This window comes from Lepidochelys olivacea (assembly GCF_965140295.1).
Source record: "Lepidochelys olivacea isolate rLepOli2 genome assembly, chromosome: 3".
NCBI classification, from domain to species: domain Eukaryota; kingdom Metazoa; phylum Chordata; order Testudines; family Cheloniidae; genus Lepidochelys; species Lepidochelys olivacea.
This window is the reverse complement of record NC_140413.1, coordinates 201,555,144-201,579,891: the sequence shown is the minus strand read 5'-3', so window position 1 is coordinate 201,579,891 and position 24,748 is coordinate 201,555,144. Positions and strand designations below refer to the sequence as shown.

Genomic DNA, 24,748 nt, shown 5'->3' with positions numbered 1-24,748 from the left:
GCTTAGCAGTTTTCAGGACAAAGTCCCCATTTGTGCTTGTATATGTGACAACAGGTTTCTTGAATTCCTAGTCTAGGCTTTTTTTACTTTGAAAACTCCGGGTTGTGTCTTTGTGGGATTTCTTTTTTTAAATTGTATCTGTACATTTTCAAAAGAAAGTATTTTAATTTCCATGCCAGCATGCTCTCTGTAGAATTGGACAGGTGACAGAGCCTCTCATTGTAGCTGCTTGATTAAGAATGTTTAAAAAATAAACATATTTGTTTGAAGCAGCCTAGAGAGCCGCTCTCAGTAACTTTGCAGCGAACAAATCCAATGGTATGCCAACAGCCCAGAAGTTTGCACTGCAGCATTCCATATATTGCAGCATTCTGAGCTGGCTGTGAGCTTTGTGCTTGTGGGTAATTTTCATTAGAATTCAGCACGCTGCACTGCAGGCAGGGAAACCTGCCAAGTATTTTATTTTTCAGAAGGAACCACGTGACCCATTTATGCCTTCAGCACCCGCAACTTCTCGCTTAAAAATCAATGCAGATTCCAGGACCTGTTCTACGTTTTGCTCTGCTTTCTCCCCGAGAAATCTACATCGGATGAATGACAAGGGTAAGCGGGGGGGGGGGGGGGGGAGACTGACAGAGGGAAAGCATTGAGCTCTGGCTGTTTTCGCTCCTCAGTTTTTGTCACCTCATCTCCAGAAGAAAAGCCACAGGCCTGACCACCTAGTAATTGAAGGGGTGGGATATTATCTGATGAGACCCCTACATAAGTGGAGGTCTTGTTTGCTCTGCACCAATGTTACAAATCCAGTGGATGTTTTTATAAAGGAAGAACTCTCCCCTGTCCTCATTTCCTGCTAGCCATGTATTTGCTATGTGTGAGTCAATTGGGCTAGTCCTCTTCAGAAAAGTGAATTCTCATGGCACTGTATTTATACACAGCTAGTGTGAAGGCGTGTCCTACTCCTATAAGGGTCAGCCAGGAGCTCATAATCAGAACCCTTTGAGTATAATCAAGGAAACTCCCTGCTCCACCCTAAGACTGGCCTATGGAAACAGGGAGACAAAGTGGCTGAGGTAATATACTTTATTGGACTGACTGCTGTTGGTGAAAGGGCACGCTTCATAGAGCTCTTCTTCAGGACTGGGAACAGGAACAGCATGAGAGCTGGGACTCAGAGCTAGCTTGCTGTGGTGGGAAATCTCTTCCCCCAGGTTCCTGAAGAATCAGAACAGACTCAGAGACTTTGTTTGAACAGTTTGTAAACCAGGGGCTTGTGGGAAGGGCTTCTGGAGCTGTTAATATAAATATTCCTTCTGGGATACCTTATTAAAGGGGCCATACTTATTTCTGATTAGGCTTTTGTTGCTCCCTTGGCCCAGATCCCTTTATAGGAGATGTCTAATGCCTGAACTTGAGAACAGCAAGGTGAGGCTCATCTGCGGTGCCAAACCTAGTCACAAGGGGGTGCTCTGAGAGTCTGCCCAGCCCCTATACAACTGTGCAGTAGGGGGAGTGACAAAGCAGCCTCCCATAAGCCTTGCACAGCTCATGTCAAGTCCAGGTAGAATTGCAATCCCTGTACTCAAGCAAACACAGAAATGACTCCCTAATTACTCTGGGGGGAAGACATGGGTGCTCCAAACAGATGCTGGAAGCATGGTGCAAAGGTGGAACTCTGGTGGCCAGCCATGCTTGGAGGGAGTCTTTTTCCCAGTATGAAGAGATGCTGCAGTGTGTATCTGCTCCCTCTGTATATTAGGAACTCCAGGAGGCATTTGCTGCCTCTTTGGGGCAGAATGCTACTATGTGCCCACCGAGGAACCATGGCTCCATCGTGCCCCCATATGCGGCTATGGCATAAACACTACAATCTAGTCCATAGTCTGCAAAGCCCCTATGGCCAGCCCAAGCATTCAAAAAACATGACTCAAGCTCCCAAAATCATGAGATTATTTAAAAAATAATTTAGGATTATTTTTATTTGCCTTCATGTCTTCAAGCTTTTCTCTATGAGCATGATGGCTAGGAATTTCATTTTGTTTAAATGAAAGCTGAGACTCCCATGTGGCCATAGGACTCCAGGAGCTGGGGATTTAAGAAAAAATGCCAAATGTCATGAGATTTGCAGTGAGTTAGCAATCTGTTTCTTTCAAGATAAAACACTTTCACTGCTCATAAAGTATTACTAAGTTGAAGTGTCTCTATTTAATTATTTAAGGCTGCTGCCTGGCAGCTTACTGGTATGAGTAATAATACGGCTGGGTGGAGATTGTAAATCCAGTTACTGTTAGGACATTCAGAGCATCTGTAGAGGTATTTTCTCTCAATGTCAAATCTAAAGGAATACAATATTAGTTATAAGGAAAACTTAAAGCTGGATCAAGTGTGCTCACTAGAAGCCTGATCCTGAACCCAGTCATTGCAATGGGAGAGCTCCCACTGGCATCGATAGAGCAGCATCACGTAATGTAACATAGCCTCAGGCACACAGTAATATGCTAGATAAGAACTACGTGCTTACATAGGGTGAGCTGGCTCTGTAAAGGGCCAAGGCCCTACATTTGGCCTGAGCCTGAATCAGGTGACTTCAGGGTCATGTGACAGCAACCCAGAAGCAATGCCTACAATAAGAGGGGGCAGCCTTTCTCAGTGGGGGAGAGAGACCGTGGAAGGATCTGGGGAAGCTGTTTCTGCAGAGCAGAAGGACAGGTGCCTGGGTCTTCTGGAACAGGGATTCGCAACCTTTTTCTTTCTGAGCCCCCTCCTTCCCCCCCCACAAACATGCTATAAAAATTCCCCAACCCACCTGTGCCACGACATGTTTTTCTGCATATCCAGTAGATTAAAAACCAGGGCTGGCATGAGGGGGTAGCAAGCAGGGCAATTTCCCTGGGCCCCACGCAGCTAAGTTGCTCAGGCTTTCGCTTGAGCCCCAGGTGGCGGGGCTTGGGCTTGGGCTTTCTGCCCTGGGCTCTGGCAAGTCTAACGCCAACCCCGGTCTCTGGTTTATTTGGGCGGACCTCCTGAAACCTGCTTGTGGCCCCTCAGAGGATTGCAGAAACCTGGTTGAGAACTGCTGTTCTAGAGCTGCGTTTCTCAATCTTTTTGATACCAGGGACCAGCTTGCTGCCTTCCTGAATTGTGTCAGGGAGATCTCATGGACTGGTCATTGAGAAACACTGCTCTAGAAGAGGTGAGGGGACAACACTGCACCATGGGGTGGAAAGCCCAAAGCCCCGAAGGGATGGGCTAATGGTGGGAACCCTGCTGCCCAGGAGAGCAACTGTTTGTGCCCAGGAGGGAGAACTGGGCTGTTTGTTTGGCATGTCCTACTTTCCCAGCCAATCAAAAGCAACCTTCCTCTAGCATTGATTACAACAGAGAAATTTGCCATGTTAACCACTGTTTGGTCTCTCTAGTGCTCAGTAAGACACCTAATGCCCAACAATGCACAGATCTTGGAACCGCTGTTTGTATTAGCCTTGCTTCAGTCCCCCCTAAGAAGGACTGGCATAACAGTGCAAACAGTCCTTCCACCGCTATTCCACAACTTACTGGTCACTGTTCAGGTGGCATCTTCTGCTTTCTTCTGTAGAGGGGTCCCGGTTGCCAGAAGCCACTTAAGGGTACAAATGGTGCTGTGCAAGGCAGGAAACTCATCTGTGTGCTATTTTGTTCCCCAGCAATCAATTCTTTCAGGAGCAATCTACTCCCTCTGTTGCTATCACATCTCGGAGGAAGCCAGGAGGGTGCTGCCAGCTGATCATAAGCTAATGTGTGGGCGCTGGTGCCTATCTTGAGGTTAGGAGGAAAGCCAGATTGAGCTGACCGGGGTTGCTCAGAATACTTGGATCTATGATGGGGTATCTGATCTAGCTGGAATGGACATCACTTCAAGGAGCAAGCAGAGCCATGGAAAGAGGCAGGGACTTAGGGGCCAGTACAAGGTCTGGGATAATAATAGTAGGCCAGCTGCAGAGATGAAAACTTGTCTGCTCTTTGAAGAGCTGGACTGATGGTTCCCAATTAGCCCTCTTATGCGGTGAGATTTGCTATTGGACAGGCTCCGAGCACAGCTGTGATGATGGATGAAGAGGACACTGGCTTCATGACTTTGGTGGACTTGAGTGACAAGGAGCTGGACTGGAAAGTTACTGAAGGTTTAGTTTCAGAGTAACAGCCGTGTTAGTCTGTATTCGCAAAAAGAAAAGGAGTACTTGTGGCACTTTAGAGACTAACCAATTTAATCCGATGAAGTGAGCTGTAGCTTACGAAAGTTTATGCTCAAATAAATTGGTTAGTCTCTAAGGTGCCACAAGTACTCCTTTTCTTTTTGTGAAGGTTTAGTGAGATCTCAAACTTCCTTGGGAGGCCCAGAGTGCAGATGCAATATTTGAACCAGCTCAGAAGATAATAAATTGGCAGACGAGGAACCTCCTATGTTGGCTGTATAATTATCTTCAAAGGAGGGTGGAATTACACACCTTTCCTCAGCTTCTCCAGTCCCACTTCTCCTCATCTCCACAGTATGCATCCTCCCCTCTGCAGTCAGCTACAGGGGACACTGGCTGGTTAGAGTGAAAGCACCCAGCTCAGCATGTGCGGGGATTGGCTAAGCCAAACCACATGGCTGGACTTAATGGTGCACAACCAGAGGAAGGCAGTGGTAGAAGCCCCAAAGAAACAGCGTTATGTTGGGTGTGAAAAAGGAGGCCTATGGCATGACATTCAGCAGCAGGGCCAAAGCACTTACAGGGTAATGCTTTGGTGTTTCGGCTGACAGATGCAGGGTATGGAAGCACAGTGCTGCTCTTACAGGCAGAATGAAGTATGTTTGCAAACCTTTCTCATGAAAGCTTGAAATAGTCATTGGCATATCTGGATGTACAGTGAACCCAGATCCTGGAAACTAGTAAAGGAATCTTGCAGCAATACTAAGGAATCTTAGCCACTGTTCTGCCCCAGTTGCTTGGAGTAATATCTACAAAGCTTTTTATGAAGCCAGTGCTATAGCCTTGTAATCTAATTCAAGAAGCGATCTACATTTGCCTGTGCCACGCCCCCCCCATCTTTCCCCCCCACACAGAAGTTTGAGGTGTTGGTGGATCTCCTCTGCTAGGCTGTTCCTGCCTTCCCAAAGGTGGGAAAAGCTTGGAACTTACCCAGGAGTTGCTCCAACGCACAGACCCATTCAGCGCCTATTATTAGCATAGACAGAACACCACTGTCATTGCAGAAAACAGCCAGTGGGGACATAGCATAAATCCAGGAGGACTAAAAGGAAATATTTCCATGAGTTGCAAACAATTTGATGGCCCCTCCAGTCCTGGTTCTGCAGTCCTGGATTAAGGTACCTCACTCCCTCTGATTTTTACATGCAGGGCAGGGCCATCTGTTCAGGCTGTTCCCGAGGGTTGTCAGCCAGCCCCAAGTTCATACTCTTGGTTGCTATGACCCTGTGTGGCCCCTTCTACAGTGGCATCCCGACCCTCCAATCAGAGGACAGCTGGATACAGGAAGTAGCCAGCCAATCAGCACTCTGGGGTAGTAGACAGACCATGATCCCCTGGCAACCAGGACTCCCAGGACAGGGCCAGCCTTCACTGCACGGCTGCTCTGTGATGGGTGGGCTCCATGCTCTCGCAGCCTCGCCACTCATGGAGTCGGTCCTCCAGTACCATGTATGTGAACAGCTGTGAGCAAATTCATCATTCTGGCCCTCCTAGCTTCTCCAGCTGCATTTCTTTCCCACTGTGTTTTTGAGCTTCCTGTTTGACTCCAGAAACTAAACTTTTCCGTCCAGTTGTACTGACCCCCTACAAATTCCACCTCTGCTCCTCTCTGCTTCATTGCTCCCAAACCAACTATAATTTCCAAGCGGAGTGGGGTGGGGTGGGGGGGAACCCTTCAGTCCCTCTTTGAGAAATAGAGTGGAACCTGGAGAAATACAGTGAAGCTGCTAGGTTGGGGCATGCTGCATTAGGGAGCCCTATCAAAAGGGCAATATGTGAACTTCCAAAGAATAAATCCAGGGAGGTGTCCAACTGTGAGGCTTAAGGAGGGAGTCTGCTATCAGGGCCTGTCCCAGGTTCAGAGGGTAGTGGGGTGAAAGGAGAGTTCTGAAGGGGTCTTGGAGGAGGCCAACCAGCAGGCAGATGGCCTTGGGATTAGATGGGAGCAGAGGAGCCAAGTAGAGGCAAGACTCCAGGGTGGTAACTCTTGAACGTTGGGGTCCTGCAGAAGAACAGAGAGATGGGGAAAACCCAGGCTAGTCTAAAAAGTCAAGCCTGGAGAGATGGCAGAAGTTGCTATTGCTGTAGCTTGTGTTTTGCTTCTGAGTCTGGTTCAAAGTTTTCAGGGAGAAGCCCTGGAATTATTTCTATTCCACTTTTCTGTCATGAGTAGATGAGGCCTAAAGGGGCAGAAGACATTGTGATGTTATACCCCATATTCTTCATAGAAATATGGTTATGATATGAATTTGGCATGACTAAGATATGTTTTATGCAAGAGGGGTCATGTGAGGTATCATTGAAAAGGTTATGATCTATTGAATGTGTTTATTCAATTTGTATGCATGTATCATTTTTGTATCTGAAGCTAGGAATATTGACCATGTATTTGTATTTCAAATGTGCTACTTTGGGTGACACCCACAACTAGCCCTTCAGGTACAACAATGAAAAAGCCAGACAAGGCTGATGGCCCATCAGCAGAGACAAAAGTGGACTGTGAAAGAGCTTAGTCTTCCTGTGGATGCTTCAGACAGCCTGCGAGTAATGGCTGCCACAGCTCTGCAGAGACATGTGACTGAGTCACTCTTGGAATGCCAGTGTTTTTCCACTGGAAGACAAAGGGTTTCTACAATACACAAAAGCTATATAAGGCAGGGGAATGACATCATCGAGGTTCTCCTCTGCCTCCCCACCCAAAGAGACACTGGGAAACACCTGGAAACAAGAACTGAACGGGGCGGAGAAGAGTTGAGCCCAGGCTGGATGGGTGTCTAACCTGTGAGTAATAATACCTGAAGTTTCAAGCTGCAGACCAGTGCAATCTTTGCAATCCATCTGAAACAACATTTAGGGTGAGAAATTACTATTTGTAGCCAATTTCCTGAGTGAATCAAGCTTAGTTTGCGTGTTTTATTTGCTTAGTAATCTGCTTTGTTCTGCTTGCTATCCCGTATAATCACTTAAAATCTGCCTTTTGTAGTTAATAAATTTGTTTTGTTTATGATTAAACCCAGTTTGTGCAATTTCTAACTGGGGGGTAAGAAGTTGTGCATATCTCTTTCCACACTGAGGGAGTGGGCTAGTTTTTATGAGCTTGTGCTGTGCAGATTTTTCTATACAGCACAAGATAATATACCTTTGGGTCTGCACTCCAAGGGAGGTGGGCACCTGAGTGCTGGGGCAAGTCCCTTAAGCTGAGTCTTCCCAGAGCTGATCTCAGTGTCTGTGTCTTTCTGCAGCTGGGTGTGGCCCTGCCTATGTGCATGCTAGAGGAGGCTTAAGAGCCCAGCTAAGCAAGACAGGTTAAAGGGGGCCCAGGATGGCAGAACAGGCAGGCGCAGTGGTATCTCATTACATCAGGTGGCACCTTGAAGGGGGGCAACCCATCACAGACATCACTGATGACAAGCAGCGTGGGTTGATTTTAATCAAGGCTATTTAAATCACCAAGTAGAAAGCCTTGATTAACAATAATTTATTTTAAGCAACTTTACCATTTGTGTTTATTACCTTCTAAAGAAAGGTACATTCTCTCACGGATTGATATACCTATTAAAACACGTTGATTTACAACTAAATAGAGCCTTTATGCTAGATTGGTACATCCTTTTGGTACGTGGGAGGGTACACTATAACCATATTCATTTATTTAAGCAATTATATAGCTTACTATTTTCAGTAGTATTTTAGAAAATGCTGAAGGACATATTGCTTAGTTAGCAGATGATTAACTTTTTGTTCCTGTTGTGTGTCAAGGTGCATTAGGATGGTAACTGAAATTTAATTAAACACACCACAGCATATAAAATTTGTTTTTATTAAACTAAACAAGCCCTTAATACAATACATGATCTATTGTGCCATGTTTACAAAGCTTGACCACAAAAGTTAAATGTTTTTTCTTTGATTCCCTTTAACTCAGTTTTTAATAGTGACTCATAGATTCAGCATATTTGTAATTTATATTTTTAGAAGATTATAATTTTTGGCCTTAATTTATTTTTTATTAAAATCAAATTTGCTTTTAAATAGGCTCATTTAAAAAAAGTTAAATAATAATAATAATAAAAAACAAGATTAATAAAAACTCATCAATTTTTATTCCCCCAGATGGCTAGTGTTGTGAGGGACACTGTCTGTGTGGAACAGTGATACCCTGAAAGGGAGAGATTTTTAAAGTGACCTTGCCAGAGGGTTGAGTCACAAGAAGAGAGACCACCGCAGGGACTGGTGCAGCTGTTGGAAGAGGGTTGCAGGATCAGGATGATGAAAGAGCTGCTATCCCCAGCCAGGAGGGGGTGCTCTAACAATGAGTCCATTGTGTAGATGCAGATAATATTAAAGTAAAGGAGTATACAGCCACAAAAGTTCTCAGACTCTTTCAAATGGGGGGGATAAGTTGTGGATTATTTGATGGGTTTGAGGGAATTTATTTTTTCCAGGATGTGCTCTAGTAACTGCAAAATACAAATACCTGTTGTATGCTACATATCACTCCAGAAATCGATGAAGTTCTGTTCCAATTATTATATTGGTCTTCAAAGGGGAGATGATCCAAGAAGCTGTATTAATCTTCTATGGGTGATGACAATGGTGCATTTCTGGTTGACTCAGATGCCAATAATAAATTAAGGATACAAGCCAGATGCTTCCTGATATGACAAACCACATCTGTTTGATAAGTTGGCTCTTCGGGGTGAATTTCTGCTTCCCTGCAGAATATAGGAAGGAACCAGATGGGTTAACAAGAAGAAGGGTGTCTAGGATTCTCTTCCCTGCAAGGTCAGTACATCGGTGAAGAATGATGGCTCCCCATAGGTGATTCCACAATATGTATTTGAGAGTAAAGTAGCTGGGGCATTTTCAGGCCTGGTACAGTATGTGGCTGCCTTGTTAAGGTGAGCAAGTATAAGGTTTTAATCTTACCTAGATTAATAGTAGCTCTGGGAATCAGTCATAGCCAGATAAGAAGAGTCTGATGATCTGGGTATAAGGTGCTTTATTTGCTGCATGGGAAAATATTGCCATCAATTAGATAAGTTTTATATCTATAATGGGCAACATGTAGACCTAGTGAGATCGTACCTGAAATGCACAAGCTGTGGGCCAGCTCAGCTGACGAAAAAGGCTATATGAAAATCCAAGTAATCCCTTACATGATGTCCCAAGCTCTCCCTCCGTCACCTTGTGTGGGTTCTTTATAACTATAAATACTTGTCCCAGGGAGAAGGTGAGTGAGTGGAAGAGTAGTCCACTGACAAAGGCACTAGCCTAAGACTTGGGAAACTCTGGTCTCTGTTCTCTGCCACAGACTTCCTGTGTGACCTTGGGCAGTCATAGTCTCTCTCTGTGCTTCTAGTCCCCCTTTTATCAATGGGGAATAATAGTACTTCCCTGCCTAACAGGGGGGTGAGGATAAATATATATCCTATTATATATTGGAGATTGTGAGGCACTCAGATACTATGGTAATGGGGGACAGATAATACCATAGATACAGGTATTGCTATGATTATTATAAAATGTTTTATGCAGCCCTACTTCACACTGGGTACATCCTGAGTGTGCTTTGGACCAACCATTATTTAAGGCCAAACTTCTCTATCTAGGTACTTATACAATCCTCTTCACCATCATACTTCAACACCCCACAATCTGGGAACAGTGGTGTACTCTGAGATAAACTGATGACCCAATCTGGTCAGTGCAAAACCCCTGCTTTGGATGCTCAGGGGCGGAGGATGGGAGAGGTGGGTACCTGATGGTCCCCCACTTCTCCCCTGTCTGTTGCTGCCAGAAGCGAGAGAGGAGGCTATAGTGAGCTGTGGCAGAGTTCTGCCTTTCTTTGCTCTGTTTGGCTGCTCCATGCAGAAATCTTCTGACCCAGGCTGAGCAGATCGAAAGCCAGAACACAGAGTGTGGTTTTTGTCTCCTTGTACGAGGCTTTTGCAATCCTAACACACACCATCATGAAAGCATCCTGGTGTGTGTTTGAAAGGATAGTCACATCTCTGGAGCTGAGGGTACTTGGCATCTTACAGGAGCTAGAAACCTTTAATGTTATTATCTTTGGACTATACACTTGAACACCAGTTCCCCACATGGTTATAGATTCGATTTAGCTAAGTGCAAAGGTGTCTGGTGTAAACGTGATCAGAAAATAAATCCCCCATGTTCATTTAAAATGAGTCCTTATTCTACAAACCATAAAGATCCCCCAGATATAAATGAAAAACTTCAGCTTTCTTAAGGGAAGGACGACGCCCTTGCAGTTATGACACTGCATGGGACTCAAGCAACCAGGGTTCAACTCCCAACTCTGCTTCAGGCTTCCTATGTGACATAGGGTACTTTAACCCTTGTGACCTCTCTTCCCAATCCTCTACCTGTATGTCCTGTCCATTTAGCTTGTAAGGACTTTTGGGCAGGGATTGCCTCCACTGTGTATGTACAGCACCTAACACAATGGGGAAATGATGTTGAGGGGGGCCTCTCAGCCCTACAGTAATGCAAATAATTCTCTCAGTGCATTTTTGAGGGGATGTGAGATCGCATCAGAAAACACTGTCAAGATCAGCTCCCTGGGCCTATTAAAAACAAGTTTAATTTAATAATGTGGGAGCCTGCTGTTAGCAGCTGCAGTTACATTATGCATGGATGCTTGGATGCTTGTGATATGATCACACTGCCTAGGACCTTCATTAGCAATTCTTCCATCTGACACTACGCTTTGCAGTGGAGCTTTTGGAGCAGGATGCTGCTGCTTCGCACATTTACAGCAGCTTCATGCAGCTGCCTATTCGCAGAGACGTGACTGTTCAGGCATCAGCAATCTAAAAGGTCTCTGCTATTTGGATCATTACAGAGCAGTGAGTCACATACGCAGCCCTCTGTAGTGGGTTTCCTGTGAACATTCATTCCCAAGGCGACTTCACAACCTCCCTGCACCTGCCATTCTGTATTCAAATTCTGATAACTGGTAGAGACTGTTGGCTATCAAATATAAAGGGGCATAACCTGGATAATGGTGGGGGGCTCCTTATAGAACTAGGGGTCTATTTAAAAAAGTGCTTTATGGTTCTCTCTCCCTGCTACCATCTGAAAAGCCCCAGTTTGATTTCTAGGCTCAGTCTCCTGCTCAGCCCTTAAGGCAAAGGAGAGCTCATCTGATTCCAAGCTCCAGTGACCCCATGGCCAATCTAGTGGGTGAAAGTCTCTCTGGGGAGTAGAATGTATAGGGGATGACCCAAGGCCTGGAGCGAAGGAAGTCACAATTTATATCTTGATTTGCCTTACAAGTTGTCCCTCTCATCATGGCTGTTTGAATGCTAGTGTGATCCAGAGTGGGTGCAATTGAGCTTAAGCACTGGATTCTTTCATCTGCACTGAATCATTTAATCACCCACTTTGCACATCCCACTTCCATTTTCTAGTGTGAGGGTAAAAGAGGGGCAAGATATAAATGGGTGTGGTCTGAAGAGCCATGAGTTGTGTGTGACTGTAAGTAAGAAAACTAGACGCTTCTCTCATTGGCCTTATTAGGCAGGAGTAACTCACTAGCCACACAGTAGAACCAGGAGCCCTTGAATTCAGTGTCCCATTCATAAATATGTACATCCTGCTCTGCCTAGAACACAGTCCTTCTGCTCTGTGCAGGATCAAGCATCCCCCCAGAGTCACCCTTGGTCCTTCTACGCAGTCGTGATGAACCTAGTGGCACCTTTTGGGTCCCTGTTTCCCAAATGATGGATGTAACATGCCTTGCACGAAAAATGTGTACCCGCTCTGTCACTTTGTCTCCTAAGGATGGGTGACTTTAGAGGAGCTGAGGTATTATTGTCACCATTCAGAAAATTGAAACCATTCCTCATACTGTGGGAATGGCAAGCTGGAGCGGAGGTCTTTTCTCGCTTTGCATGCAACACATGATTGCATTTGAAGCAACCCCCAAACCTGAGGGTCTGATCGCATACTCCCCCAGAACCCCACTGAAGTCAATGGGGCTGTGCTCAGGCCCAGGGGTTTGCCCAAGTTCATCATATTGCAGAATTGGGGCCTGAATCAGCATGGCTTGGGTTAGAGTCAACAGACCTGGATGTAGTTGGCTGGGATGAGCTTGGATGTTTGAATGTGATGGCACAATGTATATCAGTGGGGCTCAAACTTTTGTACTGGTGACCCCTTTCACATAGCAAGCCTCTGAGTGTGACCCCCCTCCTGCTGATAAATTAAAAACACTTTTTTATATATTTAAACACCATTATAAATGCTGGAGGCAAAGCAGGGTTTGGGGTGGAGGCTGACAGCTTGTGACCCCCCATGTAATAACCTCGTGACCCCCTGTGGGGTCCTGACCCCCAGTTTGAGAACCCCTGATATATGTACCAGGCGAAAAGCAAACTAATGCACATCTGCCGTTGTGTTCCTAAGCCACCACCAATTAACAATGTGACCGGTATCTTATACCAGCAGCATAGCAATCATAGATGCTACGGCTGAGATACATGCTCGCAACAAACCAGAAACTGTTAATACCTGCCAAGATTTGGCTGAAGACTTCATTATGAAGCTACAGGGAAAATGCTGGATGTGTGACGAAGTCCACCTTGCATTTGGCATCTATGCAGAGAAAGCAATGAAAAATACTACCAGGAAGACGAGACTCCATGGTATTATACCTGTCCAATACAAAATAAAAAAAGCTCTGTCTTCATCCAGTTCTTCTGCTTCAACCAGCCAAAAGTTTGTATATACTAGTGGGGGGAGGGGGAGAAGGCATTTCCAAAGTGTACAGCCCCCTCAAAAATAATTCCTAGCCTTTATCCATAAGGACTTATTACATCCTGCCTCACGGACACTGTCTTTCTTCTCCTCTCCCCATTCCTATTTACTCAGATACTCTAGTAATGATGACTGTATATCTCTCAATCTGTAGTGTAGTGATCTAACCACCACCTGCGTAAGGTAGGGAAGTACTGTTATCCCTATTTCACAGATGGGTAATTGCAGAACAGAGATGAAGTGACTTGTCCAAAGTCACTCAGGAAGCCTGCTACAGAGCAATGAATTGAATGTCAGGCTAATGCCCTGGCTGCTGGACTATTCTTGTCCAGCCAGCTAGCACTGATCTCTCAATATTTTCATAAATTCTGCTGCTCTTGGTGCAAGATCCTTCTCCTCTGCAGCATTCCTGCAGCATTCGAAGCAGCATTTCTGAATCTCTCTGCTATGCATTCCAAAGTTGAAATCTTATCTGTCTTTGCTTGCCTACCTCTAACCAATTTTTTGTAATATTGTAAGAAAAACAGACAAAGGACAAATTGTGGCATTTAGCTAATGGCTAGAGTAAGGCTGCAGAGCTTCGCCAGCGTATGGGGAGTTCATGGAAGCGCACGTTCTCTCAAGGGCCCAGTGTATAGGGGACCATGAAAGTTGCACTCTTCATTTATCATATGGTTCAGCCTGCTTATTCCCAGGCTGTGGGTGTATGTTTTCCAGTGGGGGAAGAGGTAGCTCTGTACTCACTACAATTTTGTGAGCCATGGGACTGCAAACGCTCTCCATTTAAAACACAGCTGCAAAAATTATTTTCCTAGATCCTCATTTTGATCATATCCCTCCTCTCTTTTTATCCTCCACTGTATCGCAAACAGACCACTTGCCTTCACTTTCATCACCTATCCCCACCTTATCGATCATCACTTATATACTATCATGATGTCAGTGCCGGACTCCACTCTGCCAGTGATACCAGTCTTTGTCGCCCACTTGTCACACTTTCAAACAAGCACCTTAGTGCTTTCTCCCATGCTGCCCCTCATGCATGGGCAGATCTCCCCATAAACTTCCATAAAGCCACCTCAGCACCATGCCTAACCTTTTCGGTGCCTAGGAAATCACTGGTATTCACAAAGCCTGAGTTAGGGGCGTAGATTCCTATACAACAAGAGATAGGAACTTCAGAACAGGATTCACAAAACCCAGCATACTCAGGGGCTCCTTGCCTAAACTAGCCAATGGAAGATTCCAAGATGAGAGACGTGTGCTAAACCCCGCCCCCTCTCAGAGATATGTGCCTAAACTGGGCTACTTGGGATTTTGGGTTCCCTCTCTTGGCATTAGGCACTAATGCTATTTTAGCAAGGATGTTGGGGTGGGGAGGAGGCCCTCCCTTGTAACTTTTAGCTCAGTGTTAGGGTACTCATCTGGGATGTGAGAGACCCCTGGTTCAAGTCCGCCACCTCTACCTGAAGGGAGAAGGAATTTGAATCTGCTGTGTCTCAGGTCAGTGCTCATGCTTGTCTGCTCTCTCTGGCCCAATGCTGAAGCTCCCACTGTGGATAAATACAAAATCTTTTGGATTTGGCCCATGCAATTTAAGGCCTGAAGGGACCATTGTGGTCATCTAGTCTGACCTCGAGCATACCACAACCCATAGAATTTCACTCAGTGATCCCAGCATCTAACGTGTATCTCTGGTTCAACAAAACCATCTCATCTAGAAAGACTTCCAGTCTTCATCGGAAGATTTCAAGTGATAGTGGATTCTCCATGTCCCTAGATAAATTTGTCACAGATAGGATCATCGGTCATACTCAGACAATACGGAACTGCTTAAAACTACTACTTCTAACTCAGCTCATCAGGTGAGAAATTTTCTCTTTTGTGCTAAAAGAAAGAGTTACTCACCTTGTGAGGTAACTGTGAACCTTTGAGATGTGTCCCCCTATGGGTGCTCCAATGTAGTGTATCCACATCCCTGTGCCTCCGATCGGAAATTTTAGGTAGCATTGTCAATTCAGCCTGCACTCTCCCTGTCTCATGCCTGCCCTCAAGGATATCTAGCACTGCATGGGTGGACTGCCCTCAATTCCTTTTTTACCGCAGAGCCCCTTATTAAGAACTCTGAAGTAGAGGGGAGGAGAGTGGGTCGTGGAGCACCCATAAGGACACACATCTCGAAGAACCACCGCTACTGTGCAAGGTGAGTAACCCTTTCTTCTTCTTCGAGTATTGTCCCTATGAGTGCTCCACAGTCAGTGATTCTACAGTACTTACCCCCGAGGCTTTGGAGTTGAGTCTAATATTGATGGTGATATGGCAGAGCCAAACATGGCATCAGATGCAGAGTCATCTATCTGGAAAGTCTTTGTTTTGAGACTGAGGTTTCTTGAGACCTTGCTGCAATCAAAAGGAATAGTTTAGGAGATTTCCTGAAGCTTTTTGTTCTATCCAAATAGAATGCCAAAGCTCTTTTGACATCAAGTGTATGTAATATTGCTTCTCTCTTGTCGTGGTGAGGCTTTGGGGGAAAGATTGGAGGGTATAGGATACTGGCAGGAGTTACTTTGTGTGTGGTCTCAGTGTGACCTTATCCCTAAAAAGAAAATTGTGAAGAGTGGGATGGCTACTAAGAAGGCTGTTTTCATGGACAGATGTGTAAGCAAGCATGTGGACATGGGTTCAAAATGAGGCTTTTTAAGGCATTTGAGGGCCAGGGTAAGGTCCCATGTTGGTATAGGACATCTGATTTGTGGGAAGAGGTTGCCCATACCCTTGAAGAATCTTTTTGTTGTAGGACGAGTGAAAACAGAGTAGCTATCTATCTTATGATGAAAGGTGGTTATGGCTTTACTGAATTTGGAGATAATCCTAATCTGTAGAATGGATGTGGGGGTAACATGTTTTGAGTCTCACCAGATTTGGAATCTTTTCCATTTCTGCATATATATGTGACGAGTTGTTGTTTTTCTTCTGTGTAATAGCACTTCTTTCACATCCTCTGAACAGGACATCTCTGCTTTTGAACCATCGAGGAGCCATGCCTTGAGTCAAAGAACCTGTAAATTGGGATGGTGGGTCTGTCCAGCATTCTGAGAGAGATGGTGAGGAAGGGACTGCAGAGTGATTGGCGGGCATATCGCTAACGTGTTTGTCTTGGCCACGTGGGAGCTAAGCGAATAACTTTTGTTCTTTTTTTTCTTTTTCTTGAGCAGGACCTTCAATATGAGAGGAAATGGAGGAAAGACATAAAGGAGACCTGTGTTCCAGTGACAGAGGAAGGCATCTCCTGGCAAATGATGCCCAGGTCAGGCTCTGAAGCAGTACTGGGAGCATTTCTTGTTTTTGGTTGTGGTAAATAAGTCAATTTTTGGGACTCGCCAATGTTGAAATATGTTGTGAAGAACAACCATTTCCCATTCCTGTTCCTGTGAAAATGTCCTGCCGAGGGTGTCCGCTGTGGTATTCTGCACACTGTGCTTTGTTTGAATTGTTTGCTGTAGGTTACCTAACAGGTTTATCGGTCTTCAATTTAAAGCCATAAGAATAATGCAGAATCCCAAAGCACACAATGTCTGACCGTGTCAGTTATTTCATGGATACCAACCCCCTTGCCTTTTTGTAGGAGGGGCGAATGTTACCCTGTTATGTCACCTGTTACTATTTCAAAAAAGGAATGCCTCCTGTTCCATCCCCTGCCAGCCACCCCTTCCCACCCGCCACAAATGGAGGAAGTCCAGAAACAGAAAATTTTTCCGGAATACAAACTAATGAAAAATTGAACACCTTACCCATCCTCCCCAATGCTTTATGTGTTTCTCAACAAAGAGTATATTAATGGAGATAATTTTTTTAAAATAAATTTTATCTCGAGGATGAGCAAACATACTCCCCACTACACTACTGTATCTACCGGAAGACTGGAGTGACATCTGCTGTTTACCATGCAGATCTAGGAACACTTTTTATTTTTCACTTAGCAGCCATTTTGATTGAACAGATTTTTATGGAACTGTAATTTTTTAACTCTTTTTAATCTGGACTCAGATGTTGCTGGTCCTCCTCCCAGAGTACTGGTGTGTGTGTGTTCTGTTTTTTTAAATACCAATGTGAAGCATTCGTTGAAAAGACTTGGTTTCGCTCTTGATTACAAAAATGTGTGTGTGGTTTTCGTAATGGAATTGTTGAATAGGCTAAAGGATCTCGGTGCTGAGAGGACCAGTTTGCAGTCTATGTTTCACTGAGGAAAATGTAGAGTACATTTTCTGCCATCAAGCTTTAGGCTTGAACAAATTCTTTTGGGAAGATAAAGCGTGTGATCCTCAGAGCATGTCCACATTTATTCTTTTTAAATGTCTGTATTGGTCTGGGGTTTGAACAGCCCACTCGTTGGCATTTACTGTTCTTGGTGCTGGAAAATTTTTTAATAGGCTTACAAGTCATAGGATTCTAAAGTTATTAATTTTGTAAAGATAAAGGTTATAGGAACATCCTGTATTTCTTCCTCTGTCCTTCTTCCTCATCCTCTGTCCTCCATCTGTCTGTTACAGTATTCACTGCTATCAAGCACAAACAAACAGAGGCAAATCCACCCCCTGCCTCTATGCTGGCAAAGGGTCCCCAGGCAGTGGAACCTCTTACTGTACTTGACTGTAAGGGTGCAGGGCAGCATGTATTGTGGTAATCCCATTCAGGGATTAGCACACATTGTGCTAGGCACTCTACCCCAAAGAGTTTACAACCTTAAATATATGGTGAGAGACAACAAACAGGGAGATCGTGCTTACTGTCCTAAGCAGTGATGACAGCACACCAACTGCTGTTTCTTAAATATTTATATGATTTATTATTATGATTGTACCCATAGGTTCCAATCAGGTTGGGAGCACCATTGTGTTGGTTCCTGGATGCATGCAAAACAAGACCATCTCTGACCATCTAAATCCACAGAGGAAGGTCAGGGGATGGGGATATACCATAAGAGCAAATGAATCTGATGAAAAATTGTCCCAGCTTTGTTAGTTACCTGCATTGTAGGTTTTTGTTTTGGAGGGGGTTGGGGTGGAGGGGGGCAGGGTGGAGGGAGATAATAAAGGTGGTGAGGGAAGAACAGTCACAGCTTGTCACCTGCTTAGTCATGATCATCAGGTTAGATTTTTGTAGGCATTGTGGCAGAGTCTTAAGGAGAGGCTTAAGGAAGTGGCTGTTCAGATTTTATCTTCTTTTACCAGGGAGTTCCCCCATTCCTACCTTTAGTATCTTTGCTTCTTCCTCTACAGAAGAGTAAACGGCCGCTCAGGAAGAGTTAGACTGTCACAGCTGATGCCCATCAGTGACTCCCATGGACAGACGCTGAAAATGCATGAAATGTTCTTTTCATTGCCAAACAATACAATAAACACTTCCGTTCCACATTAAACTGTTCAGAGCCAACAATCATGCACTGATTTGTGAGAAATGCCAATGCTAAATTAGAAATAGAGGGACAATAACGCACAATGAAATTAAAGCAGCCATCAAAGGCCTCAAATAGGGGCACGCTCTTGGGGCTGACAGAACTCATGGGGAGGATGGGTGGAGAGAGAGGAAAGGCTGGATTTTACAGAGGGTAGCTAAGAAAATGCAGCACAATTTAGAAAGAGCACTCCAGACTACTTATCACTAGGATCACTCTATGCAAGGCTATGGATTTAATCACGTATGGCGTGTTTTTGTTTTTAGCTCGTGGGTATGAGATTAAGACCAGTGTGTCACTGCCTATAAGGTTATTTTCTGGTACTGAAAAGCTCCTATTTGCTGATGAGAAAACAGAAATAATTTGTGTAAGTGGTGGTTAAAGTCGTGAAATTAGTAAATATATTTTAGAATTCAGCTGCTATTACAGACTTGGTCTCAGTAGTAAAATGGAAATGAAATTTGTGTTTTTGTTTCAGGTGCTTCCTGTGACATTGTCTGACTTTTATAGGTGGATATTGATTTTTCTGAGATTGAAAAACAACAGTGCAGTTGCACTTGATGTAGCACTGTTTGCAATGTGGCAGAGGCTAAACTCTGCCCTTCAGCACAGCAAATTAAGGACACAAGCAATCCTTTAAAGTTGAATTTGGGACTTTTCTGGTTCGCACACATTCCCCTGTGTTTGTAATACACTTAGTCCTGGTCATTTTAGCTCGATACCTAAACAAGCAGGAAAATGTTCAAACTGCTTCTTAGCTGAAAAACAAGAACAAAGCAAAGCAAAACCTTCTGAGTAACTATTGGCCTACTGACATAATTAGGCCAGATTCCCAGCTGGTATAAACCAACATAGCTGAATTGACTTCAAGGAACTATGCCAGTTTACACCAGCTAAGGATTTGGCCCATAACATATTTATGCAGAGCATTGACTCGCTGAAAGTGACGTGCAGTGCAGTCAGGATCAATGATATTTCCCATTCCACTTACGTTTTTAAAGCAAAGTCCAATCATGAATCCACAGGGCAGTTAGGATGCACTTTTCTAGATGTGCACTGAGCATCTAATGCACTGAAGTAAATGTTAATAGTGCCGATCTGGACAAAGTGTTCACTAATGGACTGTTGCTGCAGTTTCAACAGGGCAAACCGAAAATATGAATATTTAGTAAAATACAAAACCATTGGCTTCAAAGATCAAGTATACCTGCTGAAAGACTAGTAAATTTAAAGAACAATGACAACTTCACCTTCATGTTTTATCCGTAGGGCCCTACCAAAATTCATTTTGGCTAATGTCATGGTCATAGGATTTTAAAAATTGTGAATTTAATGATTTCAGCTCTTTAAATCTGAAATTTCAGTGTTGTAATAGGGGTCCTGACCCAAAAGGGAGTTGGGGGGAGGGGTGTCGGGGTACTGCTACATTTACTTCTGCGCTGCTGCTGGCAGGGTGCTGCCTTCAGAGCTGGACACCTGGCCAACAGCGGCTGCTCTCCGGCTGCCCATCTCTGAAGTCTGTGCAGAAGTAAGGGTGGCAATACCTCAGCCCCCTAAAATAATCTTGTGACCCCCCCTTCAACTCCCTTTTGGGTCAGGACCCCCAATTTGAGAAACACTGCTCTCCCCCATGAAATCTGTATAGTATAGGGTAAAAGCACACACAAGACCAGATTTCATGGTCCATGACGCATTTTTCATGGCCATGAATTTGGTAGGGCCCTATCTATCTGACTAGAAAACAGTTTCTACTATCAGATTAGTTCAATCTGAGCCTACCTTAAAAATATAAATTCTGTCAAAATCCCATAAGCCAAATGACCATTTTACTTCAAAAATCCCAATGGGCAATTTTTGTTGCTGTGGGCCTAAAATGACAGCAAGTTCTTAACACTTAATGTAGTGCTTTTCATCCACAGAGATCAGTGTTGCTTAAAGAAGAATATCATTGGTCCAATTTTACAGATGGACAATCTGAGGGGCAGAGAGACAAAATGACTTGCTGGAGATCACACAGCAGCTCAGTGGCAGAACCAGGAAGAGAGATAAGGTAGCCTGAGTCCCAGTCCAAAGCTAAAAGAAACAATTACTTGCTGTAACTGTGGTTCTTTGAGATGCAGGTGTATATTCCAACTTAAGTGTGTGCACATCCAGTGTGCCGGAGCCAGAGATTTTGCCAAGCAGTAACCGTAGAGAGGTACTGCTCATGCCTCGTGGCTATGGTCCTTCCCTTGGCTGTATGAATCGGTTCCACCCTGACCCCTTTTAGTGCCTTCACCCCAAATGCCCATGACAGGCGACTCCTATACAGAGGGGATAAAGGGTGGGTCATGGAATATACGTCTACATCACATCTCGAAGACCTACAGTTACAGTAAATAACCATTTCTTCTTCGGGTAGATGAGATGTGTATTCCACTTAGGTCACTCACAAGCAGTACGCCAGGATCAAACTAGGGATTACAACACCACCCTTCTGAAGCCTGTGTCTCAAAGATATGGTAATAGCATAATGACCCATAAATGGATGGATGGATGGCCACATGGCCGCCCTGGAAATGTCACTGAGGAACACTATCGACATCGCTTGTGCTTCTGTCGAATGAGCTCGTATCTACTGAAGAGAGTTCACAGAAGCTATTACCATATGTTATCTTGATACAGGATATTATCCAGCTAGAGATAGTCTGTGTAGAAACTGCTTGCCCCTTCCTGCGGTCCGCATATGACATGAAGAGGTGAGGCGAAGCATGAAACAGTTCAGTCCTATCCATATAAAAGGTTAGCCATCGCCTGACATCCGAAGTATGGAGGCACTGTTCCTCTGGGATGAATGTAACTTAGGAAAAAACACGGGTAAATACACTGCCTGGTTCAAATGAAACTGAAACCACTTTAGACAAAAATTTTAGGTGCGGTGATTAAGGTATCTGGTGATTAAGGTATCTGGTGATTAAGGAGAACTGTGTGTAAGGACACTCAGCCATCAGGGCTTGCAACTTACACACCCTCATTGCAAATGTAATGGCTATCAGGAATGCAGGTTTCTGAGACAAGAGGAGCAGTGGATAGGATGCAAGGGGCTAGGACGGAGGGCCCATTAGAGCCCCAGTACTGTGTTTAGGTCCCACATGGGGACTGGCTCTCAGACCGCAGAATGTAAACAGAAGTCCTCTTGGAAATCTCATCACCATGGTATTGGAAAAAAAATGATTTTTCCTTGAACAGGGAGGTGAAAAGTTGATGCACTCTCAAGTGAGCGTGAGGCCTGATTTCTGAAAATGTCCTGGATAGACGTCCCCATGGGGGAGCATGGGGTGTGGTGTTGAGAAGCAGCATGTTTAATCAGAGGGGCTATCGATGGTGCAGCCCTGGAAAAGTCTTAGGCCAGCAGTGAGGTCGGGACTGAAAGGCAAAGGAGGTCTGTGGTTGCCTGGCATGCCAACCCTGTAGAAACAGTCAGTACTGGCATTGCCCTCATCAGTCCCAGACTCAATGGACACCCAGAGGCCAGAACCGGCATTGATGGTACAGGGTTTTTGCTCTCCCTACTTGGTACTGGGGAAGGGGCAGAAGTACCCACGCTATCCCATGTTCCAGCACTGGCTCTGTGCCAGTCCACACTTTTTCTGGGAGAGGCAGAGAGTCACCCCGAGACTTGGAGCAGTCTCGATTGGTCTTCTGAGACCTTTCCCTTGGTGCCGGGAAAGAACAGGAGGCTGCAGCCCTCTCAGAGCCCGAGGGCCATCTTCAGCCTGATCCAGTACTGAGGCCTTCACGGCCTGTTCAAGCAGGTGCTGCCTGAGGCAAAGGTCCCCAGCTACCTGAGTCCTTTTCTTGAATTTCTGAAGATCGAACAATGCGCCACCTGATCTAGCCAAGGGAGGAGGCACAGCCACAGGCATGAGCACTGCTCCTCTTCAGGTACTGCTAGGCAAAATCTCCTGCTCCAGCCTGCTGGGCGTGCACACACCTAAGTGGAATACACGCCTGCCTCTACTGGAAGCAGAATGGTTATTAGTGGTGGGTCTACTGAAAATAGAAATATAATAATAGAAATGCTGAAGGACCCTGTGCTGCTCCATTGTCGGGACTTATTCAAGAATCCTTTGAACTCGGTCTGAAGTCTTATGTCTGGTCTACATTTAAAGCTTAGGCTGACACAGTTATGGCTTGCAGGGGTCTGAAAAAATCTACACTGACCTTACCACTGGTGTAGATACACAGGTAGGTCAACGGAAGAATGCTTCTGTCAACCTAGCTGCTGTCACTTAGGTGGAGTTCCTATAGCAATGAAAAAGCCTTAAGCTGCAGTCCTGCTCTGAAGAGTGACTGAGAAAATAACACCTTACTCAACAGACTTGCTGCTTGTGTATATTCAGAGCCAGAGCTGCTGACATGAGGGATAAAAATAAGCTTGTGCAGCTTTTTATTCCTGTTAGCCCTGCAGCACCAACACAGCTGCAAAGGAGAGCTGGATTTTATTCCTTCGTATGTGTCATCAACAGGATTGTTTACTAAGCTTCAATTAAATTCCCTGAGCAAATCTACTGAAGGCAATAGAGGATCGCTGTGGGCATGGCTTGAAGACAATGGGGTTGCACAGGTGTCACTAATTTGGCCTCCAGAAGCTTTATAATAGATGATGAAGTGCAAGAAGGAAAAAAACCTCTGACCAAATGATTCTTAAGTATTTATCCAGTGTAGAACAGTCACTGGATCAGAGAAAGGACTCTGTAGTCTAGTGGTTAAGCATCCAGCTGCAAAACCTCTCTTCAAATCCCCCCCACCTGGGGTATCCCACGTCCAAGATGACTGCTCTAGTTATTGGGCTAAAAGTTAAAGGTGGGCACCACCTTCTTTCCCCCCCTCTCTGTTTTGTGTTGAGTGATGCAGGCACTTAACTCACTCCTGCAAGAACAACTTAAGTCCCTAATTGGCATGACTACAGGCAGCAGGTTCCCATTTGTGGATTGCTGAACAGAGATAGGGGCTCCCCTGCGGCCCAGATTTAGGTGCCTAACTCTGTGAGGCCATAGCACACACTTGTCATCTGCACCTCCCATTGACTATCTTAGGCAGCACCTGGACTGGCATGCTGGCTTTTGTGGATTGCATTCTAAGGTGCCTCTCTTTCCCCATTCATTGGCTAGGAAGCCTGGGTGCCTAACTCAGGCATTGTGGATTGCATTGTTGTTCCCATGACTTTTTCTAGGCACCTAAAAATTAGGCATTGTGAGAGTGCTGCAAGTGAAGAGCCTAAGGTTACACAAGAACTCTGGGGCAGAATAGGGAATTGACCAGGCCCCAGACTAGTGCCCTAACCACTGGCCATCCTTCTCAATCAAGCACTGGCATATTAACCTGTGGTGTCATTAACAGATTACTATTCATACATGAAATAGACTTTTAAAATGCTTGTAGCTAGATCAAATCAAAGTCAGTTTGCACCAGGTCACGAGAAAGTACCTCCAATCTCATTATCTTCCAACACCAAAAACGTTCTCTTGCCTCTTGCTGAGACACTGGAGATGTTCCTAGAAAATCTTTAGCAATCATATCTCTCGATTTTTTTGCAAAAAAAATCGAGAGATATGATTGCGTGTCTAGATGCAATTGAATTACATCTGATCTCTATATATCAGATGTAATTCAATTGTTTTACAGTGCCTTTAAGTAGATTTTTTTTAGCAAAATAAACAAAGACACAAGCAACAGTTTCTACTTTACTGAAAATTAAAGCAACTGTCATTTTAACAGTACAGGCAGTCCTCGACTTTATGACATTCGATGTATGAGGAACGGCACTTACGATGTTTCTGAATTGACACCCTGATTTGACTTACAATCTTTGTTTCGACTTTACGATGCTCGGTCCTGCAATGGAGTGGATTGCGGTTCCGACATTTTGACTTATGGCGCAATTTTCAGGAACCAATTGTGTCGTAAGCCCGAGGACTGCCTGTATTCATTACATTTCCAATTCTTGCATTGGATGGTAAGCTGCTACTAAAAATACATATAGTATTCATGGTACTAGATGTTACACATTCTTCATTAACTGAAGTATTACCAGCAGTCTTTCTATGTCTTAAGATACACTCCATCATTTGGCTTAATTATTCCTGATGTTTTCATAGCTTGCCTCATATAGTGTAGGATCAAGAGCTGAAAATCTTGGTACAAAAATAACTTAACACAGCCTGTCTCTTAACCCAAACAGCTTATGCTTTACACATTTTCAATTGATGTTTTATAATAGTGTAATAATTACTTC

At 44.6% G+C, this 24,748-nt stretch overlaps 1 long non-coding RNA gene across 3 annotated transcripts in view; it reads left to right on the top strand.

Annotated features, from left to right (window-relative positions):
• The first annotated feature begins 493 nt into the window (after nucleotides 1-493).
• The window catches only part of LOC311518103, a 41,524-nt gene continuing 17,269 nt past the window's right edge, over nucleotides 494-24,748 (top strand). The window contains exons 1-5 of one of the 3 annotated variants that reach the window (XR_014710896.1): nucleotides 494-603; nucleotides 16,026-16,120; nucleotides 16,232-16,323; nucleotides 17,884-17,972; nucleotides 18,296-18,441. This is a non-coding gene — a long non-coding RNA (uncharacterized lncRNA). Of the gene's footprint in view, nucleotides 604-16,025; nucleotides 16,121-16,231; nucleotides 16,324-17,883; nucleotides 17,973-18,295; nucleotides 18,442-24,748 lie in introns of those variants that run through there. The other 2 variants (XR_014710895.1, XR_014710894.1) reach the window with 2 other exon arrangements.